This window comes from Idiotropiscis lumnitzeri, chromosome 10 (genome assembly GCF_059441095.1).
Source record: "Idiotropiscis lumnitzeri isolate Australia: NSW breed Sydney's pygmy pipehorse chromosome 10, RoL_Ilum_1.0, whole genome shotgun sequence".
Taxonomy (NCBI): domain Eukaryota; kingdom Metazoa; phylum Chordata; class Actinopteri; order Syngnathiformes; family Syngnathidae; genus Idiotropiscis; species Idiotropiscis lumnitzeri.
In genome coordinates this window covers 7,006,687-7,032,824 of record NC_142400.1, presented here as the reverse complement: position 1 = coordinate 7,032,824, position 26,138 = coordinate 7,006,687, and the positions used below count along the sequence as shown (strand labels likewise).

The following is a 26,138-nucleotide window of genomic DNA, read 5'->3' as shown; positions in this document are numbered from 1 at the left end:
ACTGGACTTGCATCTTCCCCGAGGCTGATTGTTGTAGTTACATGTCATCGACATGCAACATCTGTTACGCTAAATTCCTCAAAGTGAAACAATAAATTGCCTCGTTAAGAGCTAAGAACACTTGTGCTGCTTGACTACTAGACATTTTTTTTAAAAAATTTGTATTTATTTTATTTGATGATGAGTAGATAGATAGGAGAGGTAATGAGAAGAGAGATGAGATTAGCTGTGACTGTCTGACGATGAATCGGGTGAGATAAGGACTAGAAGGGTGAGTTGATTAATTGTTTGAATTGCCAATTAGTAGACGGGTATGGTGTTGATAAATCGAGTGAGATGAGGAGTACAAAAGTGCATGACGATGACAAAATGAGAGGATTAGATCAGGTTAGTTGATAGGTAGACAACTTAATTCAAAATTAGTAGCAAGAATTCCTGATGAGAAGGGTTTGGTGAGGTTGTTAAAAATAAGAAATAAACCACATCTATAAATATACGCAGAAGACAAAAGGAGGTTGTTGTGTTCGTGTTGCGTGTTCACCGAAAGGTGAAGCAGGCAATTTGTCCTCTGTGTGTGCACGTGAGTGAGGGCGAGTGTACGTGAGTGATGGCTTGTGCCGGCACAGAAGTGTTATGTGCGTGCACCCGAGTGTGAAATGAACGCCACTGTCTACCCGACTAGGCCCCTCCTCTGACCCACACGGCACCGCCCGGGAACACCACTAAGTCTGTCTGCCTGTGTGTGTGTGTGAAAAAGACAATGAAATGATAGCATTTTCGGCAATTTGACATTTAAAGCAGTGTTTGTAGGTCAGCCCTGGTAGCCTGGCTGTAAGAAAAACATTGGCGCATTAGTCACCCGGACTCATTTGTGCTGTTAGCGTAGCGACTATCATGCTAACGAGATAAACGCTGTTTGTCCCTTTGGTGCTGACTCGCATCTGCCAACTGAGGGAAGAAAATGTGAGCAAGTGCAATAGTGCAAGTCGTCAATCTTTCTAATATTGCACCATCCAATAAACATTGTCATATTGCTTTACTGCGGAATTTAAAGTGATATTTATTTTATATATATATATATATATATTTTTTTTTTTTTTTTTTTTTTTTTTAAATACTATATAGTACAATACATACAAATCTGAATTTAGTGTTGGGCTTCTTCAGTGTCCTACCACATTAGGCCACACCTTGCTGTGGCAGCACTGAGGTCTACAGAAGATATAATAATAATAATAATAATAATAATGATGAAAATAAAAATAAAAAAAATAAAAAAATAAAAATAAAAATATAAAAAAATAAAAATAAAAAATAAATAAAAATACAAATAAAAATAAAAATAAAAAATAAATAAAAATAAAAATAAAAATATAAAAAAATAAAAATAAAAATGAAAAATAATAATAATAACAATAACCAGTCCGCCACGTGCCGCCTTGAAGAATACGATCAACCCAAATAATGACCTTTAATCTCTAGACAAACAAAAATGACCACATTTGAAAGATGAAATTCATAAAAAATGCGTTTGAACCCGTCATAGGCCGATGTTGTGACTGAGCAAGATTGTATGACTTGACTTATGACTTGTTTAACCCAAGTAATGACTTGACTTGGCTTGTCTGAAATTTATTGGAGACGCCACTTGACTTGCTTGATTTGTGCCGCTGTAATTTGAAACTCGAAAGTTAAGACTTGAGACTTCCTGACTGGTGTGTGACTTTTTGCCACCCGTTCTGGTACAGGCAGAAAAGACCTTTGCAAAAGGTCGGAGGTGCCCACTGGTAATCAGGGAGTCCTTGGGGAAAATGAAAAAAAAATAATGCAAGCTCTGCAGACGGAGAGCGAGGAACCCCAAAATATGAGCGAGCATGGGCCTGTGTGCCAACAATGTAAACAAGCTGATTGGTGTTTTGTGACTGGAGCAGCGAGAGTGACAGCCGGGCGGGTGGGATGCGACACGCCGCAAAAAGGTCGGCCCGCCGTCCGCCCGCATGTCACTTTGAAATGGAAAAAGAAAGCCAAAGACGGGAAGAAGCAAAAGCAAAACCATGTGTGCTTGCTTTCCACAGCTTTTCCACTCGCCGCTGATAGTCGCCATTACTGTCAATTAGCCATTGGAACATGACTAATAACGACACGTTATGTAAGCCTCGGCTAGCTCACCACATGGCGGTCCGAGGCGGGACTCTGGCCTGCGCCGTCATTATCAAACAGCAACATTTTAATCCGTTTTTTTTTTTTTTAACTGTTTGATGGGTGTCTTATATGTTTGACGTGCTTTTTACAGCATAGACACAAGTCCGAATTCGGAGTGTGTGCCTTCAGTATTGGACTACTTTGTGCCGCAACATGTGCAGCCAGTAGCGGACTGTGCATTTCACACGTAAGCCTTCAATGAAGTCCAACTTAGTCCGATTTGAATAAATCCCCCTCATATTGCCATCATTTATGAAAGTGTATCTGCAATTAAATCCACACTTTTCCCTTCTTTGGCCATTGTGCTTTAAAAAAAGCAAGAATATATTTGAGATTTTCAAACGGTTGCCAGATACGAATTTCCGGTGTGTTGATTCCGCATAGCGCTGCCCAATCACGAGACCGTGTTTGTCACCTTTCACGTAAGGCCAGTGAGAAGGCCTTACTGTCATCAACTCGTGATCTGATTGGCTATCGCAACTGTTTATCAACTGTAAAAGCCTCCTCGCTCACTCAGAAAAAACACCCGCACAATTGTATCGGAAGGCCTCGGACAAATAGTGTGTGCTTATGGCATTATGAAATCTGCCTGGCAACACAAGCTAGCTGAATTCTGATTGGATAAAAACTCTCACCTAAAAATCCAACCCTAGGATATCATATGACATCAATGTGAAGAATATGATCATGATTTCTTGATTTTGTAGGCCAGCATCGAAGACCTTAGCCCGTCGATAGCATTTTAAATCGCATGTTAGCATCAAGCGAGTGAACTTTTTTTGGTGTTTAGATATAACGTTCAATTCTCTTTTGTTTTATGGTTAACTTAACTGCGAGTGACAGATATTTCTTTATATGGTCTCGCTGTTGGATATCGCAGATTTCAACGTTGCCCTTTATTGCGTCTTCCTTTTGGCATTTAATTGGAATTCAGACGACTAATTGAGAGGTGACAGACTGAGACAAGAGATGTCAAAACAATCTGCAAGAAAGGAATCGCATCAGACAACAACAGCAAACTCATGCCGCTCCTTCCTTTGTCAGGGAGACAGACAGTCGGAAAAGAGACGGCAAAAAGCAATAACAAAAAAAAAAAATAGTAACAGCTTCTGGTTCGAGAGGGAGCAGACACAGAGAACTAAGTCTCGTAGTTTGAGAAGGGGGCAGACGGTGAAAACAACAAAAAAAGCAAACAAACACCTGTGGTTAATTAGCTTGGGAGGCGACGTTGAGAAAACAGAATCAATTGCAAGAACAAAAAAAATTAAATAAAAATATATATTTTTTTTTGTTTAAGCTCGACAACCTCCGAAGCGCCCGGCCGGGTGCGTGATTGTGTTTCCCTCGAAAGTGAAATACGTATGTTGTGTATGAGTCATGTTGCTTTGGCTGTGCTGATTGCTTCTCCTCATTTCCAATGTGTTTACACTTGCAACTTTTCCACCCGTGGCCCTCTTGTCAATGAAGACTTTGTGTGCAGCACTTATTCCATGATGCGTCTGCGTAAGGGTTGTTTGAGCTCGGGAACTCTGCTCCTCTTTTGGCTGCCGACCGGGCGGCCACGATTTGAGTGAGCTGTTCAGCTGGGCATAAATGTGTCCATGTTGTTGCTATTTAACAACACAGTAGGAAATGTACTCCTGCTCTGTAGTTAAGTGAAAGTGCGGGTATTTGTATATAAAATGTTTAAAATAGAAGTCGAGATTTGACTATGTCGCTTAAGTTAGCATACAGCGTGGACTCGGAAACGTATAAGGCCATGGCGGCAAAGTGCATCTGCAATTAAATCCACACTTTCACTTTCCTTCGGCCATCGTGGTTTAAAAAAAATATATTTTGGATTTTCAAACGGTCGCCAGTTACAACTTTCGGGGTGTGTTGATTCCGCATAGCGTGAGTATCCAATCACAAAACGCGTTCATCACCTTTAGCGGTAAGGCCGGCGAGAAGGCTCACTGTAACCAACTCGTGATCTGATTGGCTATCGCAACTGTCAATCAAATCTGAAATCGGTGAAATCTCATTGACTTTGACAGAAGAGCCGCCCGCACGATTGTATCTGAAGGCCTTGGAAAGAATCGAGCTTACTACTGGTGTTGTGAAACCTGCCTGGCAACACGAGCTAGCTGAATTCTGATTGGATAAAAAACTCTCACCTAAAAATACAATACTGGGCTATAATGACATCAATGTGAAGAATATGATCATTTTTCTCTTGATTCTGTTAGGCCAACAGCGACGGCCTTGAAGGCCTTGACCGCCCACCACTGCCTGTTTCGGATTCCATACAAGCAAATACTGTTGAGAACATCCTCAAAATTCCGCTTTTGTATTTTGTAGACGAAGGAAACCTGGCTGAAAATATATCTTTCCCTGGCAGAGGTCCTTGCATTTTCAATCAATGAATTAACAACTTGGCTCGCGGGACCGCAGCTGAGAACCTGACATCTTCAACCTTCACGTAAGAAAAAGGAAGGACGTCCAACTTCAATGTCAGAATTGAAGCACGTGCGCTAAAGCCCGCAGAGGACAACGTGAGGGGAGGACAAAAGTAGTCAGAGGTCCGTTGTTCGCATCAGGCACCGATTCTTTGTTCACGCCAGGTCCTTACCAAGGTGACTCAAATAGCGACTGATAATAGACCTCCCAATAATAGAACAGCGCTAACGCGGCTCGATAATAGAGCGTCATCCCGATTCACTACCTCACGCTGCACGTTTCATGGCGACAGCATTAAATCCCAAATTCACTTTTGACCCGGCAAAGTCTCAGGGGGCCAACGTCAAGGTCGACTCGTCGCTGAACGGACACGCTCGTCCACAGAACCCCGACGATATCGCATTTCATTGTGGAGCGCAGATTCTTTCAAGTGCTATGGGGTCTAAATTTAGATTTGCGTACCCTCAGCATACTACCGCATTGTGTCACAACATGCCAGGTAACACTCAGCTCTGCTGGATGATATGCTGCGTCATTCAAAGCAAGAACGAGAGCTTGGGAAGGACTTTAAAAAAATGTCTTTTGATGATTGCCTGCTTGTTCACTGCTCGCTCCCTCACTAGCGCTGCCAACCGTGTTTATTTATGATCTGTCTCTATCACTAATTTTCACCGATCAAGGGTGGGTCTGGAATGCATCGCCAACAATTAGCAACAGTTAACTGCAGTGTCTTGACTTGTTGGCTCTTATCTGATTGTTCGGCTGCATGCCTTACCGGGATTTCCACATAGCTGACTTTTTTGTTTCGCCGCATCGAGCCTCTCGGGAAGAGTCAACCTTTTGATACCGACGAGCGGTCTTATGGTGTTTTCTTCCTTTTTATTTTATGGTACAGCAGCTCGGACTCGTTCACTTCTTGTTGTTTAGCCATTGTTTTCCTCGCGGCCTCCATTTTATGTCAAAGCTCGTAAACGTTGCCGGGTGGTCAACTCACGCTTCAGCCAGAAGGTTTGAAGCGTAAAAGATGAATCCCCCTCCAGGCGGGACCTTTTATCACTTCTGCTCGGTCATTTTGGATTTAATAGACATCTTTTACGGTGGAAAAAAAAAAAAGAAGGCTCCTTCTCGCGCCGCTTGCGTAGCTCGATCTTTTATAACTAAATCCCAAAATAAGTGCTGCGTGATTAGAAAGTGAGCAAACACAATGTCGTCAGGGACTTGGTATTAACTCTCAAGCTCATTTCAAACTTTGGACCTATCTGGTGCAGATCCAATGTTCGGCTTTGGTGGAGGTTTTATTGAGATAGATTTTCGGTGGAAGAAGAATGATGGGGAAATGGATGGATTGATGAAGTAAAAGGGACCGGAGGGACCGATGAATTGATGAATGATGAATGGAAGTAGGAATTATCTGGGGTTAATGATGGATTCCGGCCCGCGAATCGGTCCTGGCGCATGTGATGGACCTCCTCGCAAAATGGGCAAACTACTGGGGTATACCATTGCGAGAGGGGAGGGGGGCAATACCACAATCCCAATGACACCAACATTGCCTACTTACTTGCATTGGGAACGTTCTTGGAGAAGAAAAAAGAAGAAGTAGACCGATAAGAAGTAGACGAACAAGACCATCATAAGCTAAGCGGATTTGAATCGTAAATTAGCCAGCTCTTGATATTTAAAAGAAACCTCTGCCGTTACCATCTCTCCCATGGCGGCGTCATGCATGGACACTTTTTTTGGGGGGCGGGGGCCGTAACGAGGTCGGCGGCTGACAATTTTTATGAATAAGGTCTGAGCTATTGCGGCCGGAGGGTGGTGGACTGCAAAATGGTGCATATAAGTATGTCTTGACGGACGTGTGGCAGACTGGATTTGACAGATGCATGATGGTATGGTTTCATGTCTGGGGTTGACACTAGAGTGATGAACGAATGATGGACAGATGGATGAACGATAGAAGGATTGGTAATTGGATGGGTGTTGTTAGCTCATTCAGTACCATTGACGGTTAAGTACGTCATTTTTTTTACTCAGCTAGTAGTGAATGAGTTAGAATATATTGATTATATTGATTATGTATTTTCTATGTAACAATTTTACTTGCAGTAGTTCAAAGGCCTTGTGTGAAGTAAACTTGATTCCAATCATTTTTTTAAAACTATTTGGTGTCTTAAAATTTCTATTTGATGAACAATGCACAACCTATTGGAAAACTGACAATCACGAGTCAATCTTAGTGTGAATTCACTTGCATTTATTAAACATTCCTAATTTCGACTCCATGTACGGTCGTTCGGGCACAACGTTTTCGGCATTCGGAGCATCTGTCTCGTACATGCACGCTCCAACAATACATCATGCCAACAACCTCCTCCTCCTCCAACTCGTCAAATACCTGGATCCCCTCAGATACGTTTGGGATTTCACTTTCTGAGCCATTTTCTGACTGGCTTTGTGCACTAAACATGTTGCGCTGTGCCCTAGTCACACTTCCAGGTTTGTCGCTTGCCAGGATCTCACTTTGGGGAAAATGAATACTTTGTCCAAATAATTTTGTTTTAATGCTTTATTTTTTTTAATGTTGTTTAATTATTTGACTTTGATTTCTATAAAGGCTTATACATCCTGCACCAGGCAGCATTTGAATATGAATCAATTCGACCATCAAATAAATGGTAGGAAGTTGGTATGTGGAAAAAGCTGCATTCAATTCAAATTCAAAAATGTGTTTGTGTGTGGCCGCTCACATGTGCGTGTGTTTAGTGAGCTGGCATGCAAAAATGTATTTACCTTTTAAATCACCAGTGACTTTTGAAAAAAAAAAAAAAAAAAACTTTTGCCAAGGCCAGCATCTACCTTTTCATCATGTTGAAAAGAGCTGTCAGATAACTCCCGGTGATTCACGGCTCCTTGTTTCTTTACTCCTGATCAAAGTCAAGCATCATCAAAGCTCATTTTGTTTGCTCAGCGAACTGATGTTTTGTTTGACTTCAGAATATTGGAGGAGATGCGGCGGGGGGTGGGGGGTGGGGGGTTGTACGTGTCGGCCGGCTGGGATAATGTGACAAGCCATAATTGCCTGGCCAGATTTTTAAACTTGTCACAAATTTTGTCAAGGCAGTCACGGTGCGGCCGGAGCAACCGAATTGGCCGTATAAGTCAGGAACGTCGCACTGGTGTCGCACAAGCTACATTTCAAACCCAAACCTCTGACTACCAATACGACGCATTTCATTCTACTCTAGTCTATCAGGGAGGTAAACGCCTGGCCCGACAAGGGAGCTTCATTCGAGTCCGCTCCAAGGCTGCCCGGCAACCTTGCTCATCTATAGAAAACCTTGACAAAAACGTAAAAAACATGGCCGACTTTGATCATATCCTGAGGCTCCTGACCCCCATCAGGGATGGGAAGGAATGTACTGCTATTCGTCGAACACCGTGGAATGAACTGTAATGCACCTTTGAGATTCTGGGACTCAGCAGCCCCTCCCCCGCCCCACACGTCCCATCTGACACCATGACAGACCGTGTGAAAACTTCGAAACGCGGCGGAATCGGTGCAGATGAGAAACGTATTCGGCCTGAGTCAAACAAGGTGTATGCAACTTGACCTGATAGTGTTTAATAGGACGTCATACATCTTCGATGCTGCCCAGTGGGACAGGAAACTCAGATTAGCCGTATATTTAATTGATCTACAATACCTACCACGGCATACTTGTTTTTATTATGCTGAATGTTGAGGGTTTGTGAGAGAGAGAGAAACTATCTCTCTCTGAGATTTTTGAGCACAAATGATGGATTAGCGAATTTGCTGTAAATAGCAACATGACAGGATTTCTGAAAAATGGAAATCTCTCAAAATGCAGAGTCTGGTTGGAAAAGCCACTTCAATCCAAGGCGACAAGAATTAAAAAAAAAAATGAATGAAGCGTTCCGGAGAAATTGAGCTTATTGTGAGGGTGTGTGTGTGTGTGGGGGGGAGTTGCCTTATTAAGGAAAGTTTTAGTACAATTTCACTTTAAGAAAATCTGGTTAAAAAAAAAAAAACACACCTTCAATTCTACCTAAAAGTAAAATGAAAAATTTTATATAATATAAATAAATAAATAATAAAATAAAAATTCATTATTTTGTCCTGATGTTGACAACGCAGCCGGGACGACAAACATGTCTTCACAAAACATGAGAAACGTGAGCGACCCAATCGGAGAGTGACGAGCTGCGAGGGAACACAAAGGCATCCCGTTGTAAACTCCGGGACCAACCAGAGTGCACCTTTGAGCCTCTGGGACTCAGTAGCCCCCCCAACACGCACACACACACGCATACCTCATACACACAAATACCTGTGATCGACTTTACAACACTTGAATACGTGGAAATAAACGGGCAAAACGCTATGGTGCACTATGTTTCGGGGCTGCCGCGGCTGTCCGGGACTGAGTGTTAACATAGCATTATGGGAAGTCTGGCATGTTTCGAGAGTAGATTAAAGCAGTCGGAATAGAGAAGGGGGCCCTCAGGGGGTCCTCAGAGAATCTATTCATGACAGCAGCCCTAAAAGCCGTTCGAACCCATTCACCGCTTGATGGCACTCAATATTGCATTTTGCTGTTGGAGCTAACATTGTGTCCCTCGGGCGGCGTCCGCTCTCGGATTCATTCCAACCGCTTGCTGAAAAAAACCTTATTAACGAGGAGCAGATAAGCAAATAATATCCTCCTCTATTTTTTTTCCCTTGAACCTCCAATAATAATTAGCCGACTAACGAGAAGGACGAGGAGCTGCCGATCCCTGTCCGGCACGTCAAGTCTAACCTGGAAAAACAAACGGGCTGACAAATGGACATGGAACGCACGCACACACATCTGGACGGTCAGGAAGGGGAAAAAGAAAACAAATGAGAAACGCTGAAGCAAGCTGTTATTAATTACAAGAAAATGATGATGACGATGAGGAGCATAATGGGGAAGGCCCGAGCTTTGGAAAGAGACGTGAGAAGGGATGACAAATCAGCTGCGGCCTGAGCCAGCCGGCGGGAATCCCAGGAGTTAAATTCCCAAAATGTATATGCTGCGAGAGACACACATTCTTAAACACACAGGGCAGTTCCGATTATCACGCATCCATCATCGCACAGCTTGTTTTTCTTTAAAGAGTACTACGACCCCCCCCCGTTAATACGTGAACATCTGCAATATAGAAGCGCATTATGAATTTTTTTTTTTTTTTTTTAGTTTTACACCGCCAACGCACTTTAAACACATTAAAATGTATTAAAGCACACGTTTAAAATATTCCTTTGAGTCTGTTGCTATCAACATCACTTTAAAGAAACTACAAAAAAAAAATAGACTCTTGCTTACACAGTTCTTCAAATAAGAGGCCAGTTGCTTGTTTATTCGCCACTCCCCGCAGGACTTTATTGAAAAACTTTCACAGAAAATAAAAAAAAACACCAAAATGTTCTTCCAAACCACATTGTCTAAACTGAGCCTTGTAGCTTAATGCTAAAATATAATGTAAAACACCATAGAGGGGCTAATGGAAATTAGCATAGAGGATGTTACAGTAACTCTTAACTTTCAATTACTACTTTAACACACGCATGTTTTCTTCTCTCTATTACAGGAGCTTAATTGGGGTCCTTCTCTGCCTCTTCTTGTTCTATAAAGCTGCATAATTTCCTGTTCACTTCATGCTGCGAAATCTTCGTTGAATTCGATCAGTGGTTCTCAATCATTTTACACCAAATTCCAGGAAAAAAACTTACGTGCTCATCAAAAAATGAAGCAGAGGTTTTATTCCTTAAAGGTCTATTTAATGTTTTTGGGAGCCACTTTTTGAACACTATGCCGCACTTAAATATAGAAAGAAATGTACTCAAATAATGATTCAATTAAAATGCATTACACAAAAAAAGTACAAAAAAAAAATAATAAATTATAAACATGCTTTTCTAAATGATTAAATGCAATTGTGTCGTACTTAAACGTTAAATACACCTGAACCTTTTAACATTATGCGCAGTTCGAAGATTTAATTCAGTGATTCTTTCACGTACCACTAGAGGGAGTCTGCGCATCTCGCGTTGGAAATCCCGGAATGAGATAATATGGTTTGAATGAAAGTTTTGGTGTTTAATGTTTAATTGTCTTTTGTTTTATGCGTCAATTTTCCAATTTTCCTTCACTGTGAGAGACAAAGAAGCAGCTTGAAGCAGGCACGCACGTATTTGGAGAACTGTAGAGGAAATTATGAACAGTTCCAAATAATGGCCAATTTTAGCGTAAGGCTCGTGCTAGAACGTGAAACAGGAAAATAACTGCTGAACTTCATTTGGGGTTAATTAGAAGCCCTTTAAATGGTGGCAGGTGTGTGCGGACTGCCGATTATCACGAGGTTGAATGTGACTCGTGAATTCTGAACACGGCCAACCTTCCACTTCAAATAAGATGTGCGCATTTGTACAAACATAAGAGCTATTTTTACTTTCCCTTCTCGAAAACATTTGAAACAAGGGTGTGTAGACTTTCCCCCCCCTATCTACTGTGATCTATTGGCGTATTTTTTACAAAAGGAACAACTAAGAAGACAAAAACAAGTGAGCTCATTGTTGCCGTGCTACTTTCCAACCCATTAGAGCAGATTCGGGTCAGCGAGCTTGACAAACGACCGGCAGTGGCGTGGCGCTGACCCACGGGGTCCAGTCAAGCCCATTCAGGCCCGGTCAGGCCCGGGTGGACAATGTTGCCGGCCGACTTGTCATTAATTCCCGTTCTTCTATCAATATCTAATTATCTGATCTGTCGGCAGGAGCACAACCCCAGGATGAGGCCTGCAATAGAAGTCTTTAAATGGCCAATAAAGCCACCCGGCGGAGAGAAATCCGCGCTCGGGTGGCCGCGTTTGGTTCTGGTCATCATCATCATCATCAGGTATCTTCCATGCGGGATGTTATTAATTTACATTAACCTGGTTGAGGAGATAAAGATGCAGTTGTGTAGTTAGTAGCATCCCAAATATGTTCCGGCTGTGAATACTTGATGTATTTTTCTCATTTCACACAATTCATTTTAATGCATTTTTATTGCTGAGCACATTCACGAATATCTTCCCATTAAATGGTGCCCATAAAGCTTAGAAAACTAAAAGCACGTCCTGTTTTTAATCAGCGGGCACCGCAGCAGTGGTCGAAAGTAACGAAATACAAATTGAACTCATTCACTGCCATTGACGGATATAGAAGCCAAAAAGTACAAAAAGTATATATATGCGTTAAAGTCAATTAATTAAGTACAAAGACTTTGTCAAAATGAAGAGCACTGTAAGTAATAAAAAAAAAGACAAAGACATGGCAAAAAACTGTACGCGTAATTACTGTACTAATGCAGTAGTTGGACGTGTGCATTAAAGGGGCGTGGCCTGATAGACTTGGTGGAGTTATAAGTGAGCTTCAGCTACGCCGCCGCTTGAGTGGAGTGGGGAAAAAAAAAAGTCAATGATGCACGCTAATTTCCGTTAATTGAACACGGACATAAAAAGTACAACCCTACAGATACAAAATGAAAACACTGGCAAGGAGCATGGAGAAGACACGAGACACTGAATTGACCGTGTGATAAACAGAACCTTTCTAGGCCACACCCATTAAAGACACAAACTATTTTTGGTTAAATTACATTTGAAAACAATTATTAATTTCATTATATTACTTTTTATTATTATTATTATTATTATTATATATGATGCTTTTTATACAGCCGTCCAAGACATTTAACAAAATTAAAGGTAATGTTATTCGGGGGTGTGGCGTTTCAGAACATTTCAACTGGGAAAATTGAATTGAAAGTTAGGTTTGATCTGTGGACATTCCAACCTTTGCGAATGACTCCCACACTTCTTACTTTGGTGGGGGTGTGTGTGTGTGTGTGTTGTTCGGGTTATAAACACTTGATAAATTTATATCACCGATACCACTCACTGCTTTTTACACGGCGCGTTGTAAAAAGCAGCATGAAAAGGCCGCGTTTATCATCAGTGCTCCTTCACGCTCAGATTATTGTGGAAGAGATAAGCAACGCTCAGATAACGCAAGACAATAAAAGTCTGCAGCAGGAAGGGCCGAAAAAATGTTTTGTTATTCCGGCTGTGACGATCCAATGTTTTCTGTCGTGTCGTGTCGCAACTCCACATTCCCAATCCTCCACAGGGGGTTTTAAAATATAAATAACGTGAGCAAATGTCTTGTAAACACATCACATTTCCTCGGTAGGGTCTGAGAAGAGTTTTATAGGGGTCAATGGTGTTGGTTGCGGAATTTTCGGAAAATTCACTCCCGAAAGACGGTTTCACTTAACATGAAATTTGGTGGCTATCTATTATGAGTAGACCCACAAAAAAAACTCAAGAAGCCACGGAAGCCATTTTAGGATCATTTTGGCCATTTTCCTTTAGTTGGAATTGTTTCAAAAATGCAGCCTTTGAATCCAAATTTGCAAGTTTTGGTAGGCATTTTGAGAAGAAACCAAAAAATTGTCAGGGAGCCATCCCTGAAAGGTCAAAGGACATTTACCCCTTTTTGGTTTGAAGCAGACATTTTGGGGTCATTTCCAGGGATCGTTCAAAGATGAACTCTTTCAACGATTCAGCCCGGTTTGACTTAACACCGTGTAATTTGCGAGGCATGTCGATCATGAGTAGAGACACAAAAAAAAGTCTCAAGAGGCGGTGCCAAAAAAAACACAGGAAATTTGCCATTTTAGTTTGAAGCAGATATTTGGGCTCAGTCGTGCCCCACCCAATATCTGGAAACTTCAGCCCCTGAAGTCAGTTTTACTTGGCAACGTGAAATTTGGTAGGCATGTCATCATGAGTAGACACACACACAAAAAAAAAAAGGTGCAGGAAGTCTGTTATTTTGATTTGAAGCAGCCATTTTCGCGTCATTTGGGTCTTACGCAGGAGTCCTTGGAATTGTTTCAAAATTCAGCCTTCAAAGCTTAATTTTACCGGGCAGCATAAAATTTGGTACGCGTGTCCATTGTGAGTAGACAAAAAAAAAAAAGTCTCAAGGAGTAATGCCGGAAGACGCACAAAGTCTATTTTGGTTGGATCGCTGAGCCATGTTTTTTGTTTAGCTTTGCATTTATTTTTTGTTTCTTTTGTAGTTTATGTCTTAAGCTCTTTATTTGGCATTTTATTCTCCCCTGTGCTCGCTCGTCAACCCGCTCTCTTGTGTCTTCAAATGAGCTCCTTCAGCCACTTGTGGCTTGTCCAGGTGTTCCTTGTTGTCTCGTCACTTGGCTTGTATATCGGTCCCTGCTTTCTTTCAGTCCGGGTCGGATAATTTTTTGCGTTTGCTGTCTGTTGTCTTGTTCCCAAGTCAAGTCATATTCTCTTGAGTTTTGTCCCAGTGTTTTTTTGGAACTTTGATTCTGGTTTTTGCACTTTGTTGATTTTTGTGTGTTTTTTTTTTTATTATTATTTTTTTTTAGTGCTGTCAAGCAATTAGTTTTTTAAACTAATTAATCACACAAAATTCTGTAACCAATTGCGATTAATCGCATTTTTCTACTATTTTTTGGTCAATTTTTTAACGGGTATTTGCTTGAATAATATCTTGCAATTAAGGTCAAATTACCAAATATGAAGTGTATTTTAAATTGAATATTTATATTTTAAATATATTGAATATATTTAAAATATTTGATCCTTGAATCTAAATGGAGTCATCTTTGCAGGGATCTTAGAAACAATTCTTAAAACTTTTACAGTAGATTTATTTGTAAGCAGCACACTCCAGAAACTTTAGCACGTGTGTTTTTTTTGGGGAGATGATGTGCTAAAGATGTCCAGCTAATATGGTACAATGTTTGAATTTGGCTTTGCAAGATATGCAAATTATTTTTTAAAGTAAATAAAACTAAATTAACTGAGTAAAAATTTTTAATCGCGTGAATTTTTGGAACAATTAATCTTGAGTTAACGCTTTAATTTGGACCGCCCTAGTTTTTTTTTTTTTTAAATTCTTTGCACCTTGTCTACTTTCCTTCTTAGCTCTTTTGAGATTAAATTCCCTTTTTAAGTGCAATTCTGCACTCCTTCCCTGCACTTTGGTCTTCAACCTCACTCAAAGCCCTTGACAGATTTATCCGATTTCAGGTCAGTTTTGCCATTTCCAGAGGTCCTTCAAAGTCCTTGTCTTGGAACGTTGTCCAGTTGCCACTAAACTTGAAGTGTGTGTGCTAGACTGAATTTATTTGTCATTGCATGTGCAAATGAAGCTATCCATCCAAATGGTTCACCAAAAGTTTCAGCTCGTGAGGTTTCACGTGCACGCAAACCACCCAGGTGGCCAAATACTTGTCATTTGAACTGTATGATGACTTTTTTCCCTCTCCCTCAGTCTAAGAACAGTGTCCGCAGGAAAATAACTGGAATCCAAACACCAAATTAGCTTTTCGAGACTGGTGTTGATTTATGTAATCTGTTTGTGATTAATTTGTGATTAATGCTGTTATACGAAATGACGAATGACATGCTATGTTTAAATTGGTGTTTAACAAAAGATTGTATCATTGATTTGTGTTTATTATTTTTTTTCTTTCTGTATTGGGTTGCCTGACTACAACTTTGCCAACGGGTTCTGTTAGGTTGTCACTGCACTTTTGTAATCAAATCTGTTTGTCCCACCGGAAGAGGAAAAAAAATACAGCTCTTTTAAAAAAATGGTCAGAACTCCAAAATCGACTGGAGAACAATAAAACTAGAGAATAGTAGTAGGTTTTAATATGTGTTATTATGAGTATCAGTTGTTTTTGTTTTGTTTTGTCTTAGTCATTTGGACGAAAATGCTTATTAGTTTTGTCACATTTAGTCATTCCAATTCGTGAAAATTTTAGTCGACGAAAACTCAAAAAGGTTTTAGTTGACGGAAACGCAAGAAAAACGTTTTAGTCTAGTTTTTGTAAATTGACGAAAACTCTGTCAGTGTGTGAGATCCGAGACGAATCACCGCAGATGTGTTCGTGTTTCGCTGTGCCGGTGTGTGCGCATGCGCCCTGCGTGCTGTTCCGGTGGTGGGCGTGCCCAAACGAAAGGTAGGTTGCACCAGCATTGCATTTTTTTGAAAGACAGATTACACGTACAATAGGAAGGGATGTCATAATATTTTAACGTCTGACGGACCACGCGCTGACAATTTCGTCCCGTCCCGTCTCGTCTCGTCAATGAAAATTCATGTACGTCACGTCATGTTTTCGACTTCAAAGAATCTCGTTTAAATCGTCATCGTCTCGTTATCGTCATGAAAAAAGGGGCGTTAACGAAATATTTTCGTCACCGTACTCGTTGAGTAATGTGGAGTTGCGCCATGCACTTAGTTACTTGTAACGTATATCATGTGTGATATTTACTCACTGCGTTGTCATATGAAGCAGCTTGACTCGTGACTCCTGATGCTTGGATTTTCTTCAAACTGCCTTCTTGCCCCGTTTTGGTCTTGACCTTTTGTCACAGTTTGCTTTGAAGCTTTAATCACTTTTTGTGGATGACTCACTACTGATGGCGGGCATGCGACGTCAAATTTTCCGGGTAGAAGTCGTAGTTCAGGATTGCGAAAAAAGGAAGCCATGAGGCTTATTTTCCCAAAGAGAACAAATGAAAGAGCTCACAATCCTGCGTTCTCATAGTCCTCGCTGATCAAATTCAAGTCACAAGTGTGAGTTTTATCGACACCAAGCGAAATGACTCCGGCTTCTCTCATATCTCCGAAGTTCCTTCATCCGCTAAGGATAATTTCTCCTCTATTGATTTGTTCTTTTGCACATTATTTCTCGGGTTGGAGGTGAGAGGGGGGACTGGACCGTCTCCAAATGGGAAGATGATTTATTTCTTCTAAGCACAAGAGCAGCAGGATGTTCTGCGGGGGGGGGGGCACTTGTTACACCAGCGAGGTTGTAAAGCAACGTTTTTTTCTCTCTTTTTGCTATGATTTGAACATATGGATCGTAACATGAATCGTGCTATATTGTGGACTTTTAGCGACCATTTTTTTTTTTTTTTTTAAGTCTGACTTGAGAGTCGTGCGCATTAAGTGTAATACCGTGTTGTGCCACAATCAACCTGGCAGCACTGAGTTGTACTGGCAGAGAAGGTCTCCAATTAAATCTTTCGTGATAGCCGTTGTCCCCACAGAGCAGAGAGAATGTACGGCTGTTGCTGTCCCGTGTCTTAAAGTAGCCCTTTTTGAAGGTTGCTTTAACATCTATTCTTATTTACGATAGCCTGTCTATGGCCTTTCCAAGTAGACGCTAGCATTTTTTGTCACAAAATGAGATGGATTGCTCGAATATTTTAATGTATAATGTTTGATTGTATTTTGTTTTACGTGTCAGTTTTATAAAACACTTCCATGAGTGACAAACGGCTCCAAGCAAGCGCACCGTGCCTTTTATTTGGTGAACTGTGCAAGTGAGCGATTTGTCTTCTTTTTGTTTCGTCAAAGTGATGTTACACGATCGTGTAAGGAAATCCGTGATGAGTCCCAGAGGCTTCGTAGTCTTGTTAGGCAAAAAAACATCCACAATGTAATTCCCTCTCTCCGCTTCTTGTAATGTTTATAGGTGAGGATGAAATTCAAAATGTACTAAACTTGTCTTTGACTATTAGTACAACAAATAAGATGTACAAACACCGTGGTGGAGTCGTAAATCAGGCCACGCCCACTCTTGTGTTATTAAGAACATATCTTAATAATCTCCCATTTCTTGACTGTGAGATCGTGAGAACAGATGCAAAGGAACACGGTACTAATTGAAAAGTGTGTTTTAAGACGTGCAAATGTGTTAAAGCCAGTGGGAGGGGCCAAAGAAAAAAATTGGATCCGTGAATTTTAATACAAATACAAAAAGTACACCGAAGGCAGAAAGACGACATTTGCATTTGCACTTGAGCCTGTCGTCTCATCCCGGGAAAAGTTCAGCATTTGCATAAAACAACAAAATGGTGAGATTAAATCGTTGTATTGGCGATTACCTGATGCTGTTTTACAGGCAAATGTCCACAGATGCGCACACTCACACGTGCACGCAAACACGCGTGCACACAGGTGTCACCCCCCCCACCCGAAAAAAAAAAATAAATAAAAATAACCAGAAGAATAAAAGTGGCAAACATAAACAATGAAATTGTATTTAATGAAAACAAAATTAGCTTTGGAAATCTTGACGCGGTTCAGGGGAATAAAAATAATGATTATTGATTTTTTTTTTTGTAAAAACAAAAGTGTCGTTGCGCTTGGTGCATTGTGATTTTTGCATTTTGCATCTTTCACATTTTTTTTTTTTGTGTCTTATATCTTGTCGGGTGCACGTCACAACTAAAATGTTGAGCGTTTATGCATAACAGGCCATGCTGTTGTGTGCTCGTCCCGCTGAGTGTCTTCATGTGTTCCTACTGGAGTTAAGTGGCTGGAATGTGCGAAACTGGAGTCATGCTGCGTTCACAATAGTTGACAGGAAATTACATTTATCCCCTTCTTGTATCTCAACTCCCCCGCTAAGTTGCTGGCACGCTACAGCGATGGACATAACCGAATGCTAATTGTTGCAAAGCGTTGAAACGCAAGGTTCACAGGTTTGCACCAAGGTCATCTGAAACATCAAAGCTGATCATTTGGAAGATTTAGTGTGAGGTGGCAAATCCAGCTGGTGAATGATATTTTTTTAAATGGATTTCATCAGTGGTGGGCGGTCAAGGCCGTCTGTGGTGGCCTAACAGAATCAAGAAATCATGATCATATTCTTCACATTAATGTCATATCATATCCTAGTGTTGTATTTTTAGTTTGGAGTTTTTATCCAATCAGAATTCAGCTCGCTTGTGTTGCTAGGCAGATTTCATAACACCAGAAGCACGCAGTCTTCGTCCGAGGCCTTCAGATACAATCGTGCAGGCGTCTGTGTCAAGGGAATTTTACAGAGTTTTTTACTAATTCTTTTTAAATACGATGGACGAAAGCCCGTTTTTCCTCCCCAATGTGATTTCGACTTCACACCAAATCACTACACTTTTTCCAACGCCACGAAACATAAGAAACAAGTGTTGAACTGTGCATACCGTCTCCGGAATCTTGCGCCTGAATGGACGTTCGCCCCGAGGACATGTGATTGTTGGATTGTTAGATGGTTTCACTGGCGCCAGGTCATGTCTGATGCTGATGTCATCAAAGCTGAACAAGCTCAGCGTGATTTCCGCCACAGTGCCCAAAGACAATTTCGCGCTCTTCAAAGACGGGAGCCGAAAAGACAAGACACGACAGGACAGCTTCATCCACCTCGCGTGCTGTCACTTCAGCACTCTTTGCTCACAAACACCTCATATTCTCTGTTTTTATTTCATCTGTCTACACTCCAGCTCAAACTGCTGCGGTTGTTTTCAGTTACGAGCAATTGCTCTGCGCTCGGTTGGAGCAATTATTCAATTAGAAGGTTTTAAGTTGTTTATTGCCATCTTGTGTATTTAACCGAGCCACATCATTTATGAAAGTCCGCTAGGTTAATACTAAATAACTACGCTCGCGTTAATGTCATAGTATAGCAACTTATATTAGAACACAAAACATGCTGCAACACATGTAGACAGACAACTGTATTGTTCGTCTCATAGCATACATGGTGAAAAGCTATTTTTAATGCCGCAATAAAAAAATGTTTTCTAGAATTTTTTTTTCTTCTTGTTTGTTGAATTTTTGTGTTTATTTCTTTTTTTTTTTTTTTTCTACAAAAATGTTCTTTTGGCATTTTTACGTTAGACCGATAATACTACTCACAGTCATATATTCTTTGTCCTCTGAGGAAAACATTACTGCCTCTTACTGAGTCACTTTGTCTTCTTTGGGAATTATTTATGTCTGTATTATGCTGCCCCCTGGTGGCCAAGGTTCACACACCAGAAGGAGCAGCGCAATGTATTTCCTGTATTAAAAGCATGAAATCGTGATGCACAAACAGTTTGAATATTTACATTCTATGTTATTCCGATATTTTTTTTACCATACTGCAGAGTGCTATTTTTTTTTTATTTCCCAAAAAAGTTGCATTAATAACCAGATTTATCATGATCACAAAGCTACATCCAAGTCTTTTTTTTTTATTTTTTGTCCCTGTCAGGCAGTACAATATTCCAGACAAATGAGGCGTCTCGCTCCAAAGTATTTTCCATCGCCAGCAAGACGACGGTGATGAGGTCTCGTGGGGGAGCAAGATGGAATTGCCGAGGTCCGCTAATGGATTGTGTCTCCGGAGTGGTGCCAGGTGACTGTTTTCATTTTACCTTTCACCTCGAAATGAATAGTTCCCGCTAAGATACATTTGAAGTTGAACCAAGAAGTGTCAAACATAAGTGTAGTTTTGACTTAAAAATCTATTTTGTTTTGTAAATAAGCTTGTAACTCAAAACTAAAATCAATTTTCCCCATTGAAACTTTTTGAAATTCACTAAATCCGAGAAAAAAGAAAAAAAAGACTCTATTGTATGGAAACATGAAACATACAAAAGTGTGTACAACAAAACTAGTTTCATGACGTTTAATTACTATAGGTACCGTAGTATTTGTGTTGTGTGCCTTTAAGGGGCGTGGCGTATTGAGTGACATCAACAACTGGAGCCGGACTCACTCCTTCTGAGTGTTCTCATTTTGTATTGGTGTTGGATTTATTTGTTTGTTTGTTTTTTTTTTGGTACCAATCAATACATCGGCAAAGTGCCTATAGGTGCCCCAAAATGGTGGCAAAGCACTGCTTTTGTCTAAATGAAGTAAGGGCTACATTGAGTACAGTGTACATATGGTACATTAGATGTAAACTAAATGTGGGGCATTAAATATGTTGTAAGTCCATTTGAGGTGCACAGTCATTAAATATGGTGTAAATCAGGTTAGATGTACATTAAATATAAAAATAGGGTTCATTTAATATGATCCAGATGCGGTAGAACTGAGATGTAAACACATTAAATTTGATGTACATACCACTGGCATCGAGCCACAACTTCCAATTTTCTTTCCCAAATGTTTTCACAAATGTGAGCGTGAGTGCTATTTAATTTAATTTAATTTAATTTAATTTAATTTAATTTAATTTAATTTAATTTAATTTAATTTAATTTAATTTAATTTAATTTAATTTAATTTAAATAAAATTTATTTTATTTTATTTTATTTTATTTTATTTATGATTTAATGTTAATGACTGAACAATTATCCCCTTTTGAAAAATGATGTAACGGAGGTTTGACGAACATTTGTTACATTGGTGGCGTATAGGACGTTTAATTTGATGTAAATATGATCCATTAGCTGCACATATTTGATGGCAATATAATTCATTAGAGGCGTTTAGTACATTAAACACGATGTAAATAACGTACATTGATTCTGCATGCCTTGCTCTGACTGCGAGGGTCACAGATGTGCGTTTTTCCCATGAGGCTTTGCAATCTGTATGCAAAGGGACACGTGGGAGTGACAAATGAACGAGGCACGGCGTTGTCAGCTCCAATTTGTCAGGTGAGGGCTGAGCAGGCCGCCTCCTGTCCGTCCACCAGACAGGAAGCACTTGTACCACACATTGCATGATTCAGAATCACGGAACGGCAACACGAAAGGGGGGGGGGAATAAAACGAAAGAGGCGTTTCGACGCATTAGCTCGTGCTTGCGTGATTATGGCCAGAGGAATGGCGAGGTGGAATAGAGATGATGTTGCTTTAGGTACGATGGAGTTTGTTGGGTTTGATGGTCTCCGGCCAACTACACCAGCGTAAGACTCATCATAACTCCAATCCCTCACATATTTGCAGTTCATTGAATTCACTTTTAGCAAAGCCTCACGTTGGCACATTTGCGACATGCAGTGAGCGAGCAAGCCAGGTCTACACCTTCATGTAGTCCTCTGGTGTGGCTGCTTTAGAGTGCTGAAAATGCGCGTGTAATTAAATCCTTCAAAAATGTGATTTAGTGGACTTAACAGCGTTGTTTATGGTCGTTAAAGTCTTGAAGTGTCTTGAAAATCACATCAAAGTGTCATAAAATGAAGCTTTTTATGCAGACGATCAGTCGTCTTTTTCGTATTAATTCACACACAAAAAGGGGTGAAAATAAATTAAAAAAAAAAAAGTTTAGCTTTATTTACTTTGCCTGTTGAGCTTTAACCAGGCAATATGATTATTTCCACTGGGCGTGCAGCTGTGTTTGTCTAACCAAAACTCCAATCTGTGTTGGAGATATTGCGTCTGGCGTGGGAATGGAAATCAAATCAGGAGGAAAAAAAAAAAAAAGAAAAAAGGAGCTTTATTTACGCCCGCACGCTTATTTGGAATGTTTGCTTCACGGTACAAATGACACAGCAGGCGGAATAAAATAAACGGGGGGCGGGGGTGGGAAAGAAATGGCATGTACAATATGGGAAACATGAGAGGGATTATTAAATTGAGTTGATTAAAATGAAGTTAAAATAAAAACTTGAGTTGTTTATGCAAAATAGTCAAGTTTTGAATCATGCATTAATACCTTATACGGAAATTTAAAGTCTACACACCCCTTTTGAAATGACAAGTCTTTTTCATCTAAAAAGATAAGCGCAAGATAAATTTACAAACGTTATTATGTCATTAATATGACCTGTAACTTGTGCAACTCAACTGAAAAAAAAAAATACATCTCTTCAAGAGCGTCATTAAAAGTACATAACGTAAACTTCAGAATGAACTCATAAATTCACGCTAAATGGGTGTCAGCACACACCTGCCTCCATTTAAAGTTCAGCTGTTCCACTATGCCTTTCCTGACATCTTTGTAGAGTGCGGCCATACTTTGCCCACCCCTAATGTTTTATTGTGAGACAAAATTCGAGATTTTCACCCAGCCACATCTGGAATGGAAAAAAAAAAATCGAGCAATTATGGCTCCTAATGCCCTCACATGTGGGCAAGGAGAGCTGATGTGTTTTGCATGGCTGAAGAATCCCTTTCATCAAATTACTCTTAATTCCCTGTTAAATTCCAATATTCTTCACATTTCTTCCCACGGAAATTTACTGCAAACTTAGCCGAACTTTGCGGGGAAATTTGTCACCCCCTTTTTTTTATCCCTGCGCTCCACCTGCCTCCTTATGGCATGTACGCTATGATCCAGTTGTCCTATGCAGGGGTCATCTGTAAGTAGCTGAGGAGGGTGAAAAGATCCATCAGGGATTGAACGGCTCGGTCTGACCTTGGCGGCGGTCGCTGCTAAACGGCGGGAGGAGGGGAAAATAGCTCCAGTGGAGCAGCGGGATTTATGCGGGTGACAAATTCTTTACGAGCATTACGGCGGAGATGATGGCAGTCGGTGGGCCTCGTAAATTTACCCGACGCTTACATATTTTATTGACTTTTGATTTATGACGCAAGCGCCATTGTTGCAGCCGCGAAGCTTGAATTAGATTGGAAACGGGACACCAAATTTCAGCCAAAACGGCCGACAATGTGGGATTCGCAGCGTAGGTTGCATATGAATTTTTGGCGCATCCTGCCATGATGAACTTGAACATTTTTGTATTTGTTGCTGTGCTCGTGGTATTCGTAATAATTATTTAGAAAAATCCACCAGAAAAGTTATCATTTGCTGGAATAGTATGTTTTGTTGATGCCTAATAGCGGTCTATGTAGGGGAATACAAGAATAAAAACCCCAAAAAATGAATGGAAAGAAAGGAGTTAAAGCCCACCCCCAAAAAAAAAAAAAAAAAAAAAAAAAGAAGCCCAAATCCATAAAAAATGAGCGTTTGTATGGGAAAGTTGGCGTTTGCCAGACAATCATGTTTGCTTGTTCACAGCGTGAGACGCCGGAGTAGCAATCGAGGATGGATTTTTTTTTTTTTCAGACAGAATGATTTAGCGCACATAAGTTGGACTTGATTTAAAAATCAATCTTTGCTCCAGTAAGACGTCTCTCGTCTCTCTTCTCTCGCGTGGATCAAGTATCAGCATGAAACAAGCAATTTGTTCCTCTCGTTGCTCCTCGGCAAACATTATTTGATTTTCCCCGTTATTGACTAGTCAGCTATTCAACTTTGCTTCGACTTGGAAAAAAAAAAAAAAGAGCAAAAGCTTTTGTTATCGTCGTAACAAGCGTATGTTATACAGCTCTCATTTTCAGTTAGTCATGAAGAAAAAAATAAAGGCTCGTGTGGAAAAACTGCACAAAACTGATGTGATGAAAAGGGATTTAGTTGCTGGAGTAGTAATATATGACAATAAATTATTATTATTATTACTATTACTATTATTATTATTATTGTTAACATTATTATGATTATGATTATTATTATTATTATTATTATTATTATTATTATTATTATTATTATTATTATAATTATTATTATTATTATTATTATTATTAAAGCCACCCACATGCTACAAAAACACACGAGCAAACACACAAACAAAAAAATACAAAAACACATAATTGCCAACAAAAATGCTCAGACACACGCGCACACACACACACTCACACACACGCACATAGATGCATAAAAATAAACACACACACGAGACACACACACAGCGCACAGATTTTAATTTAATTATAAATAAATACATTTTAAAATGAATGACAATTTTATTAGTAGAAAATTTCTTTATCCACATTCGTTAATTGACTTACTGTCAATAAAAGGGAATAAATATTAGGAAAATAATTTTATAATATTTAACTGAATGGCGAGCGAGGAGGGTTACTTTAAAAATGGGATTTTTATTGGTTAAATAAGCAATATTTAATGTTCTTATGTAGTATATATTTATTTATTTAATTAAATAACTAGTTAATTAATTTTTGGGTGCAATAATCAAACTATATTGAACAACAAATTGTTTTAATATTAGCATAAACTAGTTTTAACAATGTATTTTGTCTACATTTTAAAAATGTTTTTTTTTTGTTTACCTTGGCTCTATAAAAATAAAATTGTGATAAGTATTTAATGAACATGGACTTGATCAATTGTTAAATGTCAATTAGTAATCCAATTGTAGTCCAATCATGGGCATCCGTTTTTTAAATGTCATTTTATTTCAAAGTGCTTCCGCGCTTGCGTCTCAGATGCTAGATCGGATCTTAATTGACAATTCCGCACCCTACCATTGTGTGATGTCGTTTAAAGCCGAAATGTCTTCTTCACCACCCGGGTGGCATGAGGCCTGCGGCTGACTGCAAAGGTTTCCGGGCTCCCCACAAAGTTACTCATTTGTAAACATATTCCACAAAACATTTGCTGCGGTTTCATCGCTGCTGGATTAGCTAGCTGCGGCGGATTTAATGCAGTAGGTCGCCAGGATGGCACGTTTGAATTGGTTGACTCAAGGATGTTGCCAAACAATGAAGCTTGCGTACTACCACACTCAGCTTTTAGTGGGATAGCTCTGACTAAAGAGATTAACTGACTGCAGGGGGCCGCTCTTGCGTTACCATCAAAGGCTGAATTTACATGACACTATTTGGATTTTATTTGGGTTTTTTTTTTGCTCTCAAGTGGCACGACAGGAATATGTGGAAAGAAGATGGAATCATATAACCTCCCAAATGGAATCAGAAATCGGAACAATGAGTCAGCGCAAACGCACAGATAGGATCTACCATCTTGACTTCATCATAATACAGTGGCGCCTTAAATCAGTGGTCCTCAACCACCGGTCCGCGGGCCATTTGGGACCACATTTGCACAGTAACAGACGAGAAAAAAAAAGAAAAGAAAATATTTGTATTGGCACTTGTATGTCAGCCTACCTTGAGGGTAATAAAATAAGTCTGACTGGGTAATTATTTAATCGAGAATCTCAATATTACAATGAGCAGCTGTGACATTTACGGCGGAAACGTGCATGACAGCAGCCAATCAGAGTCCAGCTTTTCCGTCTCTACTTTGGTTTGTGCTTTGCACAATAAAAAGCAAATAAAAGGAAGAACAGTGTTGCCAGTTACCGTTAAAAAGTAACTTTGTTACTCTAATTGCTTTAAAAAGTTACTTAGTTACTTTACTTATGACTTGAATTAGACTGCAGGGGGGGGGGGGCAAACTTTTTGATTGGCGGGCCACAATGGGCTCTAAAATTTGTCAGAGGGGCCGGACTAGGAGCAGATGGATGGAGTGTTTTGGTAACCTCACCTCATCGGAGAAAAGAAAATACATGTAATTTTAAATGAAAATGACCAAAAGCATTACAACAATATATATGTCTTTGAAAAACCACAGTATTTAGAAAATAAAACATTAACAAGGTTTAGCCATTTAATTATTTTCTAATTCGGCGGGCCGGATTAAAACGTGCCGCATTTGGCCCCCGGGCCGTAGTTTGCCCATGCCTGAATTAGCGAGAGAGAGAGAGTGAGAAAGCGAGAGAAATAAATAAATAAATAAATAAATAAATAAATAAATAAATAATTAAATCCA

The 26,138-nt window shown here is 40.0% G+C and overlaps 1 protein-coding gene across 4 annotated transcripts in view; it reads left to right on the top strand.

The window, feature by feature from the left end:
- znf385d (zinc finger protein 385D) overlaps positions 1 to 26,138 on the top strand; it is a 106,640-nt gene that overhangs the window by 14,383 nt on the left and 66,119 nt on the right. For 2 of the 4 annotated variants that reach the window (XM_088307696.1, XM_088307698.1), the window contains exons 2-3: positions 11,464 to 11,585; positions 19,821 to 19,964. The gene's annotated coding sequence lies outside the window, so the exon portion shown is untranslated. The remainder of the gene's footprint in view (positions 1 to 11,463; positions 11,586 to 19,820; positions 19,965 to 26,138) is intronic. The other 2 variants (XM_088307697.1, XM_088307699.1) reach the window with 2 other exon arrangements.